Source organism: Mustela nivalis (assembly GCF_964662115.1).
Source record: "Mustela nivalis genome assembly, chromosome: 13".
In the NCBI taxonomy this organism is placed as follows: Eukaryota; Metazoa; Chordata; class Mammalia; order Carnivora; family Mustelidae; genus Mustela; species Mustela nivalis.
The window spans coordinates 53,496,344-53,513,911 of record NC_139032.1 but is presented as its reverse complement, the minus strand read 5'-3'; positions in this window follow the sequence as shown (position 1 = coordinate 53,513,911).

Here is a 17,568-nt window from a genome sequence, read left to right as displayed (position 1 = left end):
TAAAAAAATATACAGTGGAAAAGAGTCTCTTCAATAAATGGTGTTGGGAAAATTGGACAGCTATGTGTAGAAGAATGAAACTTGACCATTCTCTTACACCATACACAAAGATAAACTCGAAATGGATAAAAGATATCAACATGAGGCAGGAATCTATCAAAATCCTAGAGGAGAACATAGGCAGTAACCTCTTCAACATGGACCACAGCAACTTCTTTCAAGACATGTTTCCAAAGGCAAAGGAAACAAAAGCGAAAATGAACTTTTGGGACTTCTTCAAGATCAAAAGCTCTGCACAGCAAAGGAAACAGTCAACAAAACAAAGAGGCAACCCACAGAATGGCAGAAGATATTTGCAAATGACACTACAAAGGGCTGATATCCAAGATCTATAAAGAACTCCTCAAACTCAAAACACACAAAATAGATAATCACATCAAAAATTGGGCAGAAGACATGAACAGATACTTCTCCAAAGAAAATATACAAATGGCTAACAGACACATGAAAAAATGTTCAGCATCATTAGCCAGTAGGGAGATTCAAATCAAAACCACATTGAGAAGCCACCTTATACTGGTTAGAATGGCCAAAATCAGTAAGACAGTAGACAACAAGTGTTGGAGAGGATATGGAGAAAAGGGGAAATCTCTTACACTGTTGGTGGGAATGCAAGTTGGTGCAGCCACTTCAGAAAACAGTGTGGAGATTCCTTAAGAAATTAAAAATAGAGTACCCTATGTCCCTGCAATTGCACTATTGGGTATTTGCCCCAAAGATACAGATGTAGTGAAAGAAGGGCCACCTGTACTCCGATGTTCATAGCAGCAATGGTCACAGTCACCAAACTGTGGAAACAGCCAAGACACCCTTCAACAAAAGAAGATATGGTCCATATATATACAATGGAGTATGATGCCTCCATGTTTTGTATCAACATGGATGGGACTGGAAGAGATTACGCTGAGTGAAATAAGTAAAGCAGATAGGGTCAATTATATGGTTTCACTTACTTGTGGAGCATAAGGAATAACAGGGAGGACACTGGGAGATGGAGAGGGGAAGTGAGTTGGGGGAAATCAGAGGGGGAAGACAAACCACGAGAGACTGTGGACTCTAAGAGACAAACTGAGGGTTTTGAGGGGATTTGGGGGGTGAGCCTAGTGCTGGGTATTGTGGAGGCACATATTGCATGGAGCACTGGGTGTGGTGCATAAACAATGAATTCTGGAACACTGAAAAGAAATTAAATTAAATTTTTAAAAAGCAAATAGTAGCAAGAGCGACAAATATATTCAAGTACAGTGAATAATATTTTAGCCAACAATATTGAACTACTGAAATACTTAAATAGTATGTCTTGTTTATACTTTAATAAATTACTGTAAGGGAGAAAAGTGATTAAAAGCTTCCCCTCTTTGGGGCACCTGGGTGGCTCAGTGGGTTAAGGCCGCTGCCTTCGGCTCGGGTCATGATCCCAGGGTCCTGGGATCAAGCCCCACATCAGACTCTCTGCTCAGCAGGGAGCCTGCTTCTTCCTCTCTCTCTGCCTGCCTCTCTACCTACTTGTGATCTCTGCCTGTCAAATAAATGAATAAAATCTTTAAAAAAAAAAAAAAAAAAAAAAAGCTTCCCTTCCTTTGACGAATGATAAATATGGGATTTCTGGTTAATTAATTAAGCATCATATATATAATCTTAAATCTGAAAATAAGCTTCATTAATTTCAAATTGAGAATTAGAAGTACATTAGATAAGTATGTTAAATATAATTTTGTTTTAATGATTCTACCTATTTATAAATAAAATTTGATCAATTCAGTCATTAAAGACATAGCAGCACATTTCTTGTGGACCATAAGATAAAAAATACTCAGTGTGGATTAGACTGAAAAGATAATGAAATGTCAAATCTGATTTGGAACTTCATAACTAAATATTGGCATTAGAATGAATCCATACGAAAAAAGATTTTTAAGTAGCCAGTAGGTTATAATTTATACCTCAGGAAATGCTTTGCTCCAATTTTTTAATATTAGATTTCTATAAATTACACTAGTCAGAAATGTTAGAATTTTAGGATATAATGGATTTTTTTATAAAGAAACCTTAGTGATTTTTAAGATACATCACATTTCATACACTTGTTACAATCATCATTTTGCATTTCTAGTGAAAGTTAAGGGAAGCTAATAGATGAGGGTTATAGTCTCCTATGTAACCACCGTATTTTAGAGTTAAATGACAAAGGAAATGCTGCAACAAATTAACTAATTTGGATATCTCTTGTTCAAAACTAAAAACTCAATTTGTCAGTAAAATGTTCTTCTTTATCATATATTGAGAATTGGGTAAACCCTAAGTTTAGCGGTACCTGGGAGGCTCAGCTGTTGAAGCATCAACTCTTGGTTTCGGCTCAGGCCATGATATCATGGGTTCTGAGATTGGGAGCCCTGTGTCTGTCCTCCACTCCTCCCCCTCAAGCCTGCTCATCAGGAAGTCTGCTTGAGATTCTCTCCCTCTGCCCCTCCCTCTGCTCACATGGGCTCTCTCTCTCTCTCAAATAAATCTTTTTAAAAAATTCATAAGCTTAGCCCTTTATGATATGAGGTTGAAATCCAGAACTAGTCTTCTGTTTTTAGCTTTAAAAACCATGTAGTAAGCAGTTTTATTTTAAAATTAGGTATAAAGACTCTGTCTAGTAGCAGCTTTTCACTGTTTAAGGTGCACCTAATGGCAATTAAATTATTTTGAATATAGGTTAAGAATTTTAAAGATAAAAACACGTCAACTAACTGTTACTACAAGTTAGAATACAGTAAATATGTATTTGTAGTATCAAAGTTTAAATAATCCAATTTATTTTAAAGATAAAACAGAAGATGAACAACTATATCCAAAAGCTAAACATTTTATCTTTTTTTAAATTTGACAAATATTTATTGATCACTGGAGATATAAAGCTGCACATGACCACCTGCCTTCAAAAAGTTTATAGATTACAAAGAAAGTGAAAACAAAACATCAAAAAAGGGATTAAAAATGAAAGAAAGAATGAGATTAAATGGAATAAGGGCAAGAGTTATAATATTAATTTGAGTAGTTAAGGAAAACCTATCTGTAAAGGTGAGAATCAGGAAAAGCCTGAAGATGGTTAGAGAGGGCACCAAGCACTTATGTGAGGAAAAGTAGCTGCACACAGAAGACTGGACCAATGTCACTAGGGCAAGCATGGGCCTGGAATGTTAGAGTAACGTCAAGAGTTAGGTGAACAGACAAAAAGTAGAAGAGGAGGAGGTCTATAGATAAGGCAGGCTATGTAGTTACTTCTAGGCTATGAAAAGATTCTGGCTTTACTGTGAATGAAATGAAGAGCCATTCAATGTAGTGTTTTGATCAGATTTGAGTGACATATGCTAATTAGATTTTAAAGTAGTCATTCTGACATATGGACAGTAGACAGCAGAATTCGAAGTAAATAGGGGGCCAAGGTTAAAAACACGAAGCTGTCTAGAAGGCTATTGCAAACATTTAGAAGATGGTAAATCCAAACTGCTGACAGGAGTACAAAAATTCAGATTATGAATATATTTTAAAAGAGGGGTGCCTGGGTGGCTCAGTGGGTTGGTCCTCTGCTTTTGGCTTGGGTTGCGGTCTCAGGGTCCTGGGACCGGGCCCCGCATCAGGATCTCTGCTCAGCGGGGATCTCTGCCTCTCTGCCTGCTTATGGTCTCTATCCATCAAATCAATAAATAAAATCTTAAAAAAAAAAAAAGTGAGGTAACCATAACCAGAGAAAAATCAACCTGACAACTAGAAGAAGTATTGCAACCTGACAACTAGAAGAATAGGATAGTCTTTGAGGTAGAGAACACTGGATGGAGCATGTTAGGAATGGGAGGGAAAAGGAAATAGTAGCTCAGATTAGGAAATGTTAAGTTTAAGATGACTAATAGAGTTTCAGGTGGGTTTTCAATATGACAGTCCATAAGACTGATTATTTACTGAAGCATTTAGCCACTAGATTACACAATGCTGTTGTTTAGGGACCAGGACATGTTTATATTTCATTTTCCAGGGTACCTAGCACAGAGTAGAATGTATTAACATATCCAATGATTCTCATCCTAATTATTCACTGTATTTCTAGAGTATTCTAGCAAACGGCTGTGTAGTTTTAAACAAGGTAAAATCATTTTTTTAAGTGCCTATAAGATGCAATGTTACAAAAATAAAGAAAAGGGGAGCCTGGGTGGCTCACTGGGTTAAGCATCTGTCTGCCTTTGGTTTAGGTCATGATCCCAAGGTCTGGGATAGAGCCCTGCTTTGGGCTCCACTCAGTGGGGAGCCTGCTTCTCCCTCTCCCTATGCCTGTTCCTTCCCCTGCTTGTTCTCTCTCTCCCTGTCAAATAAATAAATAAAATCTTTAAAGAAAATAAATACAAAACAGTCTTACATCACAAACTATAGAGCAGGAGATTTCTATTAGTGAACATGTTCTATTTGGCTGTGTGGGCTTTGTTTTACTGAGTCAGAACAAATCTATATAATAGTACTAAAACACACATCTTTGTGAGGTTTCCATTTTGTAAAGTATCTTGTCCATCCTTTTTTGTGTTAAAGATAGCTCTGTAACCATGTCACAAAGATTTTCTTTTGGAATACACAGAAATCTAAAGAAAATATATCACTGAAGCACATTTCATGTGAAGACTAAGGAAGTAGATAAAACATAATTCTATGTAAATTGCTTTTGCACTTTTGTTTCTTTTCATGGCTCACAGTAAGGACATTGCAATCCTGAATGGTAAATGAGCATCCACACCTTTTATGAACAAGGAATTAGGATTGTAGTGTGAGGTGGATATAAACATTTTAAAAGATCAGTCTTAACATGTGTATCAAAATCCTCCTTTTTCTTACTAGGATTTTTGTCTCATTAACATAGAAATTCATTCACAATATATTATACTCTTCCAATTACACTGTCTCTTGGCCATTTTAAATGTCCTGAGGCAGAAATAAAACTCTTCTTTTTAAAATCCATTTAATCCATTAGAGTGTTTATTAAAAATATTATTTTGTCACAATCAGTAATAAAACTATAATTTTCCTTAATAATGTAGTTTTTAAATCAAATCAATTGCCTATTATGCTGTCTTATCAGATAATTGCATATCTGTTTTTGTAGGCAGACTATGTATATCAAAGTGACTATCAGAGGCATTTGGAAGATGATGGTGGAAGAGGAGGACCCTAGGCTCACCTCATTTCATGAATACTTCTCAATAACTATCAAATCATCCTAAATGCCCCAGCAATTAACCTGAACACTGGCAGAACATATTCCACAACTAAATGTAGGGAAAAGGGAAAAAGAAGGTAGGAAGTGTGGAGATATGGTTTAGAAGATAAACCAATCATGCCTGCTGTGGTAGGGAGGGAGCTGTGGTCATGGAGAAGGGCAAGAGACAGACTAGCACACAGGGATGAGGAACTCCATAGGAACTGGCTTGGAAAGTGACGGGGATCAAATTTCCTGAGTTCTTGCAACCAGCTGGGCTTAACCTGCAGTTTTAAAGGTCAGTGGGCTTGGTTCATTTACAGGAACTAATATATAGTGATACAATAATAGTAGGGGACTTTAACATTTAACATATTTAACACAAGCCTCAATATAGTCAAGAAGATCAAAGGCACACCATACACCTTTTCTGTCCAAAGAGCTGTGAAACAGAAGTCAACCACAGAAAAAATCTGGAAAGAACACAAATACAGAGAGGATAAGTGACCTGGTACTAAACAATGAACAGGCCAACCAGGAAATAAAGGAAAAAATTTAAAAATTCATGGAAACAAATGAAAATGAAAACTAAATGGTTCAAAAATTTAGGATGCAGCACAAGTGGTTCTAAAAGGGAAGTTTATAGCAATATAGGCTTACCTCAAGAAGCAAGAAAAGTTTCCAATAAACAACCTATCCTTATACCTAAAGGAACTAAAAAAAAAAACAACTAACAAGACCCAAAACCAGAAGAAGGAAGGAAATACTGAAGAACAGAGCAGAAATAAATGATATAGAAACTAAAAAAATAATAATAATAAAATAAATAAAATAGATCAATGAAACCAGGAGCTGGTTATTTGAAAAAAAAAATCAATAAAATTGATAAACCTCTAGCCAGAATTAAAGAAAGAAAAAGAGAAAGGACTCAAATAAAATTACAAATGAGAGGGAACAAATAACAACTAATAGCACAGAAACAGAAACAATTTTAAGAGTCTATTATGAAACCTATATGCTAACAAATTGGACAATCTGGGTGAAATAAATAAATTCCACAAAATATAAACTACTGGGGCGCCTGGGTGGCTCAATGGGTCGAGCCTCTGCCTTCGGCTCAAGTCATGATCTCAGGGTCCTGGGATCAAGCCCCACATCGGGCTCTCTGCTTGGCAGGGAGCCTGCTTCCTCCTCTCTCTCTGCCTGCTTGTGATCTCTGTCAAATAAATAAATAAAATCTTAAAAAAAAAAAAAAATATATATATATATATATATATATATATATATATATATATATCCAGAATTGAAACAGGAAGAAAAAGAAAGCTTGAAGGATGGATAACCAGCAAATATATTGACTCAGTAATCAAAAAATTCCCAAAAAACAGAAGTCCAGGACCAGATGGCTTCACAGGTGAATTCTACCAAACATTTAAACAAGAGTTAATACCTTTTCTACCCAGACTGCTCCAGGAGATAGAAGAGGAAGGAGAATTTCCAAATTCATTCTATGAGGCCAGCATTACCCTGGTAGGAAAACCAGAAAAGATAATACAAAGAGAACTACAGGCCAATCTCTCTCTTTTTTAAGATTATTTATTTATTTATTTATTTATTTGATTTGAGAATGAGAGACACAAAGAGAGGTGGGCTGGAAGTAGAGGGAGGAAGAAACTCAAGCAGACTCCACACTGAATGTGCAGAGACCAATGTAGAGCTCAGTCCCACCACTATGAGATCATGACCTCAGACAAAACCAAGAGTTGGCCACTCAAGTGACTGTACCACGTAGGCACCCCTACAAGCCAATATCTCTGGTGAACATAAATGCAAAACCCTTTACAAAATACTAGTTAACCAAATCTAACAATACATTAAAATATCATTAACCATGATCAAGTGGGATTTTTTCCCTAGTTTCAAGGATAGTTCAATATTGTCAAATCAATGTGATAAGTCACATCAGTAAGAGAAAGGATAAGAACCATATGATCATGTCAGTAAATGCAGAAAAAGCATTTGACACAGTATAACATGCATCTATGGTAACAACCATCAACAAAGTCAGTTTAGAGGGAACATACCTCAATATAATAAAAACTATCTATGAACAGCTAGCATCATCCTTAATAAGAAAAAAATAAGTTTTCCCCTAAGGTCAGGAACAAGACAAGGATGTTCACTCTCCCACTTCATTTTTTAAACATTTTATTTATTTATTTGTCAGAGAGAGAAAGAGCACAAGCAGGGGGAGTGGTAGGTAGAGGGAGAAGCAGGGTCCCCACTGAGCAAGGAGCCCAATGCGGAACTTGATCCCAGGACTCTGGGATCATGACCCAAGCTGAAGAAAAACACTTAACTGATGAGCCATCCAAGCCTCCCATCCACTCTCACTGCTTTCTATTCAGTGTAGGCTTGGAAGTCCTAGCTACTACAGAAAGAAAAAAAAGCATCCAAATCCATAAAGAAGTAAAACTTTCATTATTTGAAGATGACATTAATCTATAAACCAAAAATCCAAAGGACTCCACCAAAAAACTGCCAGAACTGATTAAGAGTCAGTAAAGTCAGGATACAAAAATCAACGTACAGAAATCTGTTGCATTTTTATACACCAATAATGAAGCAGAAAACAGAGAAATTAAGAAAATCTCACTTAAAATCGTACCAAAAATAGTAAAATATTAAGGAATAAAACAAAGAGGTAAAAGATGTGTACTCTGAAAACTATAAAACATTGATGAAAGAAATTGAAGACAATATAAGGAAATGGAAAAGACATTTCACGCTCACAGGTTTGAAAAATAAATATCATTAAAATGCCTATACTCCCTAAGCAATGTACACATTCAATGCAATCCATTTCAAAATAATAGCAGCAGTTTTCACAGAACTAGTACAAACAATCCTAAAATTGGTATGATACCAAAAAAGGCCTTGAATAACCTAAACATTCTAGAAAGAGAAACAAAGCTGGAGACATACCAGTTCTGGATTTCAAGTTATATTACAAAGCTTTAGAAATCAAAACAGTATGGTACTGGCAGAAAAAAATAGATTCATACATAAACGGAACAGAATAGAAAACCCAGAAATAGACTCATAATTACACTGTCCATTAATCTTCAACAAAGTAGGAAAGAATATCCGATTAGAGAAAGACAGTCTCTTCAACACATGGTATTGGGAACAGTGGACAGCTACATGCAAAAAAATGAAACTGGACCACTTTCCTGCAGCATACATGAAAAGAAATTCTAAATGGATCAGAGATCTTAATGTGAGACCTCAAACCATATATTCCTAGAACAGACCACCAGCAGTAGCTTTTCTAACATCAGCCTTAGCAACATTTTTTCTGGATAGGTCCTCTGAGGCCAGGGAAATAAAAGCAAAAATAAACTATTTGGAATATGTTAAAATAAAACCTTCTGTAAAATAAAGGAAACAATCAGGAAAACCAAAAGGCAAACTATGGAATGGAAGAAGATATCTGCAAAAGACATATCTGATAAAAGGTTAGTATACAAAATTTATAAACAACTTAAAAATTCAACACCCCAAAAGTACATAATCAAATTTAAAAATGGGCTGAAGATCTGAACAGTCACTTCTCCAGAGAAGGTATATAGACAGCCAATAGACACATGAAAAGATATTTATCTTCGCTTAGTATCACAGAAATGCAAATCAATCAATGAGATACCACATTACACCTATCAGAATGACTAAAATCAACAGCACAAGAAAAAGTAAGTGTTGGTGAGGAATTGGACAAAGAGGAACCCTCTTGCCCTGTTTGTGGAATGCAAACTGGAACAACCACTGTGGAAAACAGTACGGAGGTGCCTCAGAAAGTTAAAAATAGAATCATCTTATTTATGATCCTGCAATCATAATTACTGGGTATTTACCTACATGCACCTATGTTTATAGCAGCATTATTTATAGTAGCCAAGATATGTAGGCAGCCCAAATGTCCCTTGAGTAATGAATGGATAAAGTTAATGTAGGAGATATATAGATACATAGATACCCCATTAAAAATAATTATTTTTCAGGCAAACAATAAAATGTTGCCGTTTGCAGAGACATGGATGGAGGTGGAGAATATAATGTTAAATGAAATAAGTCAAAGAAGGACGAATACTTCATTGATATGTGGAATTTAGGAAACAAATGAGTATGGGGCTACAGTATATTATGATAAGTGAAAAAAGTCAAAGAAAGACAAATACTATATACTTTTACTTATATGTGGAATTTAAGAAACAAAACAGATAAGCATATAGGAAGGGGGAAAAGAGAGAGAGAGGGAGCAAACTATATAAGATTCTTAATCATAGAGAACAAACTGAGGGTTGACTGAAGGAGGTTGGGGGTTTGGGCTAAATGGGTGATAGATATTATGGAAGGCTTTTATGGTAAGCCCTGGGTGTTATATGTAATAGATGAATCACTAAATTCTATTCCTGAAACCAGCATTACAATATATGTTAAATAACTGGAAGTTAAATAAAAATTTGGAGGGGAAAAAAACCCAAATGAACAAAGGAAAAAAAAAGAGAGAGACAAACCAAGAAATAGACCTTTTTTTTTTAAAAGATTTTATTTATTTATTTGACAGAGAGAGAGATCACAAATAGGCACAGAGGCAGGCAGAGAAAGAGGGGGAAGCAGGCTCCTTGCTGAGCAGAGACATGGGGCTCGATCCCAGGACCCTGACATCATGACCTTAGCTGAAGGCAGAGGCCTTCACCTTATGCTCAATTGTTAAATTTAATACTTCCCTAAGAAATAAAGTCTTCAAAAACCCCAACCATTTTCTTTTTACTGAGGAAAAAAAAGCATATTTTTGTATATAAGATAAGATCTACCAGAAATGTCAGCAAATATTTTCTCTGGGTTTTAGGCTTTTGGATGCTTTTAGTATGTGTGTATATATATTAGTTTATTTTCTGATACTTCATGCTATAAATATTAATTTTATAATTAAAAATTAAAAAATGAAGTTAACATATACCTAAAATAATTTCAATTGTCTTCATGCATACAGACACATCAAGTGTTCTAAGACAAAAGAGAATTCTTTGCTTAGTCCAAAAAAAAAAAAAAATCACTTCCGTGTCACAATGTATCACTGTGACACTATGAAAAAAAAAATATGAACATTAGAGCTCACAAAAACAAGCTCACAGTCTGCATAATGAATAAGACCTACTAACTCACTTTAACACATTGTCATAGAATACTCTTGGGGCATGGGTCAAGGGCTGGCAAGAGCTGGCGAGATAGAATTATTTTATTTGGACAGTAACAGAGAAGTCTCTTAACAGGTGCTTTTGTGGGAGAGTGATTAAAAATATGGTAGATGCAGGACCTACAAAGGCCTTTAGAGTTCCTGAAGAAACAGGAACTCTTAAAGGAATGGTGAGCAATTTAATGTGATTATCTGTCAAACAACAGAATCACTTTTTCTTTTTTTTAAATGCAGATTTGTGGGCACCATCCAAGAACAAATAAACCAAATATTTGTAGACAGGTCTTGGGAATCTTCATTCTGATGAGATTTGCTGGAGTTCATTTAGTATACAAGTAACATGGAACCATCAAACTTTTAAGCAAAGAGCACTGTAATGCTGTCCATATCTATATATTAAACAAGGTCATCAGACTGAGATCATTCTAATGCCTTGGTAGCCCACTAAGCAAACCAAAACCTATGCCAGAATCAACGAATTTGAATCCCAAAATAAACTTAAGAAATACCAATCATAGTCAACTAGGCTTTCTCAAATAAGACTGCCTACACTATACCTAACCAAACAGTTTCCTTTCTTTGCTTCCTCATCTTCTCCATTAAAACCTCTACCCCAGCTCCTGTTGGTGGGGCACACATAATAAACTCTTGAAAAAATATTACTAGACCTCAGTTTATCTTTTAAGTGTGTGTGTGTGTGTGTGTGTGTGTGTATGAAAGACTGGTGTTTAGAAGCCCAGTGAAGTATGTATTTTCAAAATAGTACAGGTAAGCATTAATGAGAACCTATATAGGATTAGGAGACATTCACCACATCACAATTTCTGAGAACTATGCTGAATTCTATTCTAATGAGATAATATTTGGGAACAATAAAATAGCGAATGTATAATGGTTAATAAAATCTCAGTATTTTTTCAGGATTTTCTCAAATGTAAAACTAAGGACACACTGCTTACCCTAAGGGCAGCAAAAAAAGTGAGCTAAGAAAAAATAGATTGATGGAGAGAAGGGGGCGAGAAGAGAAAGTCAGAAAGATGGATGGAGAGTAAACTAATTAAAAGCAATGTGAGGGGCGCCTGGGTGGCTCAGTGGGTTAAGCCGCTGCCTTCAGCTCAGGTCATGATCTCAGGGTCCTGGGATCGAGTCCTGCATCGGGCTCTCTGCTCAGCAGGGAGCCTGCTTCCCTCTCTCTTTCTCTCTGCCTGCCTCTCCATCTACTTGTGGTCTCTCTGTCAAATAAATTAAAAAAAAATTATTAAAAGCAATGTGATAGAAAAACGTCATCATACGAATAACAGTGTTCCCTTAACAATGTAGAACATCAGGTGTTGGTACGCGAATATCAAAGCAGTGTTTAAATACTCAGGCCAATTAAAACTGGGCAAGTGGTAGATGCTCTCTCTCTTCTATCTACCTCTCTCTTCCTCTTTCTCCAAAAGCACAACTTTGGTCCTAGTCATCTTGATGCAGGTGCTGATCCCTGACTCAAAAATCCTTCCCTTCTTCTCTCCCACCTCCTTCTTCACACTCATCAGATACAGTGGTGCTCCATCCAAACACGAACTGGGGAAAGAAAGATAGGTGTGGAAGCAATGAAGCAGTAGTAGAGGTAAAAGGAAGCCTTTAGTAAATCAGCATATCTGGAGAGAGAATGGAGAAACACTGTTAATAAAATATATATTACCGGATGAAGTTTAGTATTGTGTGTATAATGAACAGGAATATATTCTCAGCCTTTAAGTACTCTCTGAAGTGCTTTGAAGAGCTTGGGCAAACTTGAGTTTTATGCAAACCAAAGCTGTCTATTTAAAATGCATCATCATCTTAATTTTCACAAATAGTAAAGCAAAAGTCAGACTGAAGAAAGCACATTGTCTCTGGAGGAAAGGAGGGAGGAATATTAATAATATCTTCCCAGTTCAACTATTTTAGGTACAAATGACTTGATAGCGTTCTTGATATTCTATGTTTTTGAAAAAGCAGTGGCCACAAGTAAAGTGCATATAAAAGTAAAAATCAATTTGAAGGAACTGAATAGCTCACTTATTTAAAGAGAATTCAGCCACATTTGTTTAATGAATAAACATGATTTATTTTGCAGGGGGGACAGGTAATTTTTTCTTTCTAAATTTGCAAGGTTTCCCAAGGGCCTTTAAGTGAGAATGCAGAAATGCCTTTAAAAAATCTTCTTAAAAAGTTTAAAAGGAGCATTTGACAAAACATATACCAAACAAAAGTATATGTGTATCTAGTGCTAAATATGCCAAAAACAATAGATTATTTAAAATAACATCTATAGTTTCTCATTAGTGCATCTAATTCACTAATGTATGTACACATATATTCATTCATCCTTATATCATTTCATCATCCATCCACTCAACATTTATTAAATGCCTGTTTTTCTCAGATTCTACAGAAATATATCTAAATTCCAGAGACCAAATTTATCACATTATTCCAGCAGATATAACATAGCACATTCTTGAAATGTACTGTTTTCCTCAATGACTAATAGATATTTTATCAATAAAGTGTAAACCAAATTCATTCATTTCTTTTGATTGCTACTACCACTACCCTAGACAGAAGTACAAACAGCTCTCTTCCATAGTAGAATAATTTTTCTTTGTATTAATCTTTTCCAGGCTTCTCCCTCCATGTCTGTCCAGTCACTATATTCTTAACCAATTCACTGCAAGGCAGCAAAGAGTAGTAAACTTAAGATTTCATTCTGGTCAAGTCACTGCTTCACATACAACAATTCATTATTTTCCTACTGTGCAATTTTTTTTTTTTTTTTTTTTTTTGCAAAACCTGTAACACAGTCTTCTAGAGTTAAACCCTCATGATTGGAACCTTATAAACTTTATAAAGTTAGCAACTTTATCTGCTTAGTTATTTTCACATAATCAGAACCAAGTATTGTCTATGTTTTGATTGAACGGAATATGAAAGACCAATATTATCATCAAATCGTGGTGCTAAAAACATATGCCAACAGAAAGTTAGTGGCAGAGTGAGATGAATGGATTTATGGTTTGGTATTTGAAGGCATAAGAAAGGAAGAAATAAACAGTAAAATGAGATGATGGCACTACTCTCAGGAGGTGTGGAAGTCTAGGAGAAAACAAGTAGGTGGAAACAAAATTAAAAGCTCAGTTTTATGTATTTATAGGGTATTTAAGTGAAGCTATTAAGTAGGTCCTTGAATATGTAAATGAAGCTTGATAAAAGAGATCGAATATATGTATGTGATATATATATGTACTCGGTGTCATCAAAGTACAAGAAGGAGCTCATCAAGGAAAATAATAAAGAAAAAAAATGCAGTGGACTTAAACTCCAAATGAAATAACTACACTGTATAGAGGTCAGAGAGAAATGGAGGGTTATAATGAAGATTAAGCACAGGTTTTCAGAGAAGTAAGAGGAAAACCAAGTAGAATGAAGTGATAGGAAGAACACCTGGAGACATGAACAGTCAATTATGTCAGATATTGATGAATGTCATTCAGGTATAACAAAAATGTCTCTTGTGGATCTGATAGAATGAAGCTATCAATGGTTTTGACATGAACAGTTTCATCAGATTAAAGGAGGAGGTACAGGGAGGGTTTTGTTAACGTCTTTGCTGAGGTGAAAGGTATTACACTTTGTTATTCGGAATGATGTGAGCAAAGAAGGAAGATTGTTGCTGGTAGGAAGTTCAAGTAATCAAAGAAAGATCCTTTAGGTTATGAAGATTAGATGTAAATGCAATGGCTAGAATATACCAAATGGTCAATAAATGGTAGCTATTAATCTTATCAGAAAGAGTAAATATTTTTGAAGTTTTGTTATGTTTTGTTTGTGGTAAAATGAAACATTCTTTTTGTTGTGTTTTTGCCTAGCTCAATCTTAATAAATTTTTTTATGACTATTGATTCTCAGGTCATACCAATTGAAACATAAGATTAGAGCCATAAAATAGCAGTTCACTGAGACTCTCCCATCCCTTCTAGCCCAAATCTAGCCTGCTACTTGCTTCTCCTGAATTGCTCTAGAAATCACAAAGAGATGATTCCCAGAGAAGTCCAAGGATTAGCTAATTAATTGTCTTGGATACAGGTGGTGTCTGTTCTCCTCTGCTCCTTCAGAGATGCCTCTATCATCACTCTATCCAAAAGAGGGAGCTGTGTGACCACAGCTGCTACTGACCAAGAACACCACTCACATCTCAAAAGCAGTGATCAAGAGTGGTAATCTCTGCCTGCAGTGTCTAACACTGAAGACAATGAGGCACCACAGCTGGTACAGTCACCATTGCCAACTACCATTGTAATTGCTGCATCTGTCATGGCTAATCCTGCCACCAGATTTGCCAATGCCTTTTCCAATAACCACAGTAATATTCCCAATGTGTCTTGCACTCACTGTCCCAGGAGTGTTGTAGAGTAGTATTCACTCAGCTCTTATTTGTCCTTTCATTATCACTTTCTCCCTCTAGTAATCAATGTGAGTTCAGTGAGGCTGGAGCTGTGGATAATATGCCACTCTCACCATTACTGACCTTTCCAAATGCTCACTTCCCTTGCTTAATTTTACTCCTTCCTTTAATTTTGGATGTTGAGGGGATGGTGTTATGGATAGTGGTGGTAGTAGAGATTCTTCGCTTATTATATAAATGATCGTTCTTCCAGACTAAACCATTCATATCAGATTTTTCTAGCATGGGCACAAAATAGTTCCTTGATATTATTTTGCAAAACCAACCAAAAGACTTGCTTCATAAAACAACCTTGTAAGAAGAGGAGGAATTCTCAATCTCACTTCAGTGATGAGGCCTAAAGTAATTAAGAGATTTGCCCAATTACCCAGAGCTAATAAAAGAATTGAAAGTTAGGACTACTGCCCCAGCCTCTTTGCTTTTTCTTTAATTCTTTCCTAAAGTGGTTTCTCTTTATTATTGAAATATATGTTTTAAGATAAGCTGGTGGAAGCTTTACCATTGGCTTTGTGACCCATTGATGCCATTTCTGACTTAAAGTTCTCCTCATTTGATTACTTGTCTTTCAGAAACTAGTTGAATAAAATTAATCTGGATTTCTTTACCATGAGGTTTAAGTATTTTGATTGACAAGCATCCATTCTGTTACTTTGACAAGTACTATTCTTTTTTTTTTTTAATATAATTTTTTATTTTTTATAAACATATATTTTTATCCCCAGGGGTACAGGTCTGTGAATCACCAGGTTTACACACTTCACAGCACTCACCAAAACACATACCCTCCCCAATGTCCATAATCCCACCCCTTCTCCCAAACCCCCTCCCCCCAGCAACCCTCAGTTTGTTTTGTGAGATTAAGAGTCACTTATGGTTTGTCTCCCTCCCAATCCCATCTTCTTTCATTTATTCTTCTCTGACAAGTACTATTCTTAACAAGTCAATTCTTAAACTGTTGTTAAGTGTCAACAAGTTGTTTCAATAGGTGAATTTTTATTGTGCTAAAAAGAGGGGGGTTTACAGAGAGATCAATGCACGTGAGGCTATTAGTGGACAAAATCTTTCATCCACAGAAATAGGTGGCTCTGTGATCAATAGCACTATGGACTTCTATTTTTTCATCCACAAAAACTGAAAGATTCCCTAACCCATGTAATACACTTGACAAATATGTTAGTGACAGATATACTTTAAAAAAAAATTTAACCACATCACAGAAGAAACATGGTGGTTTTCTTAAAACACAAGTCGGCAAAAGTGAAAATCTATTTGCTGCTTTAAGACCAAGTTAGATATAGCAAAAAAATTCAAGGAGTATGCTATCCTTACTATTTAAATTCTATTCTAAAAAATAATAGCAGTTATAATATAACAAGACAGGGACCTTGTTAAAATACAGACTCCCAGGTCTCAGATTTGAAACTCTTCAATTAGAATTTGTATTTTAACAAGATTTTCCAAGGAGTTTCTATGCAGACTAACAATGTGAGAAATAATGATCTAGACTCAGAGAAACTTCACGGATCATCAGCAGACAATCCATTCTGTTCAACACAAGGTTCTAAAATCAAGTACTCAATGAATTAGTCAATTTATTCTTTCAACACATATATGTTTATTTATTTTGTGATTTAAAAAGACACTCATAGTAACTGCTCTTATGGTTCTTTCAAATTAAGGGATAGACAGAACTTGAAGAAGAAAAGTGATAAATGTTTCAAAAGACAAAATACAGATCATGAAAGTTAGAAAACTACACAAGAGCAATGATTCTGAAATTTGAACATCTACTCATTACCTAGAGAGCTTGTTAAAACACAGATTTGGGGGCCTCAGTCCCATACTCCAGACCCCTAAAGCATATGATTCAGCAGTTCTAGGCTGCTGTCCAATCATTTGCATTTCTATCAAGGTTACCAGTGAGGCAGATGCTGCCAATCCAATGACTATGCTTTGCATATAAAGGACATGGAGTGTAATAGTAGTTATCTCTACAAAAATAAACACTGAGTTGACCCAAAGCTAAGAAAATAACTAGTTCAATAGTGAGGTAATAAGAAGCAGAGAGATTTAACATGTGTAAAAAACTGAGGTAAAAGAGGCAAGGGGGAAACAAGAAAATAAGGAAACTACTGAGAGAGGGAGAAAGTACAGAGGAAAGAATAACACTGAAAGAAAGAAAGAAAAAGAAACACTGAAACAAGAAAGAAAAAGAAGTCCAGTGTGCCTAGAATGTAGAGACCTAAGAGATTTAACAAGTGAGACAAGAACTCAACCATAAAAAGCCTTGTAATCTATTAGACTGATTTTTGGTTTTTAACGTAAGGACCTATGTAAAACTTTAAAGTGTTCTAAGCATAAAAATGAAATAATCAAATTCATAGTTTTTAGATTTTTCTGATAGAAAATGGAACCAAGTATTCATATGAGATGAACTGTCAAGAGAATATGACTGTCTTCTAGGATGAGGTAAGTGTGGCTTAGTTTAAAGGGATGGTGGCAGTGGATAGAAACCACTGAAAATTCAGTTGG